Source organism: Falco biarmicus, chromosome 2 (genome assembly GCF_023638135.1).
Source record: "Falco biarmicus isolate bFalBia1 chromosome 2, bFalBia1.pri, whole genome shotgun sequence".
Lineage (NCBI taxonomy): Eukaryota > Metazoa > Chordata > Aves > Falconiformes > Falconidae > Falco > Falco biarmicus.
Window position 1 is genome coordinate 24,483,231 of NC_079289.1, and position 1,135 is coordinate 24,484,365.

Here is a 1,135-nt window from a genome sequence, read left to right on the forward strand (position 1 = left end):
GCAACCACTCACCGGCTCCACGTGCAGCTTCCGCTTCCGCTTTCGGCGGCGTTCTCGAACAATTCCTGCCAATCAGCGGCGCCGGGGCTCGCTGACGCGCCTGTTCTCATGGCGATCGGGGATGCCGCCGGCTCCGGGAGGGGAGGAGGCGGGGCGGGGCTGCGGCTCCGGCGCCAGAGCGGGCGGGGAGGGGGCGGGTCCAGGCGGGAAGGGGCGGGGCCGAGCCGTGCTGGGGCGGGAGGGGCCGGGAGCGCGGGCAGGCGGTGTTTTGCGCCCGCCTGGGGGCGGCTGTTAAGCGCCTTCTCTGCGCGGCGGCGGCCGAGCGCGGGAGGCGCCTCCTCAGCGCCCACCCCGGTCCCCCCGCCTTCTGCCAGCCGTGCTGCCCCTCGGTTTGTCGCTCCGGAGGGGCGGTGGGGCTTTCCCGCCGCCCGGGGGTTGCCCAGGAGCGGCCGCGGGGCTGGGCGGCGCGGGCTGCCGGGGGCGGGGGCCGTGCGGCGGGCTCTGCTGGTGCTGCCCGACGGAGCGCGTCTGGGGGGGTGGCTGTGTGGCCGCTGTAAATGGCGGTGCGCGGCGGCGGTGACCTTTTTCCGGCGGCGTGGCGGGACGAGCCTTGGTCTGAGGCGGGGGAAGGGCTCCAGCCGTGGCGGCCTGGGCGGAGCGGCCCGGCAGCCGCAGGGCCTGCCGCTCCCGGGGGGTGCGCGGCGGCCGGGGCTGGGAGGGGATGCTGCTGGTGCTCCGCTCAGCTCCACTGCCCAAGGAACTTGGATTTTGCTGAGCCTACGTGTGTGGTGGAATGGAAGATAAGTACCTGCGACAGGCCTTACTCCTCTCCTACAGTGGGAAACCTCTGTTGAGTTGACTGTCACGTTACCAGTATCTCCCCACTGTGCTGTTGGGGTGTTCTGAGGGCTAGCAGCAAAGTAACACTCGCTGTCATTAAGAGGACTTTTATATCCGTGTCCAGTGTCACAATCCCCATAATATAAGTGTTCCATTGCCTCCTGACTGTCTACCTTTAGCTGTTAAGGACCCATTTTCTGCTACAGGCAGGCCTTAACCTCCAGCATTCTATATGGAGGCATGGCACGTACACAGATCTTGATTTTTGGTTGTAAGCGGTCCATCTCTCAGACGC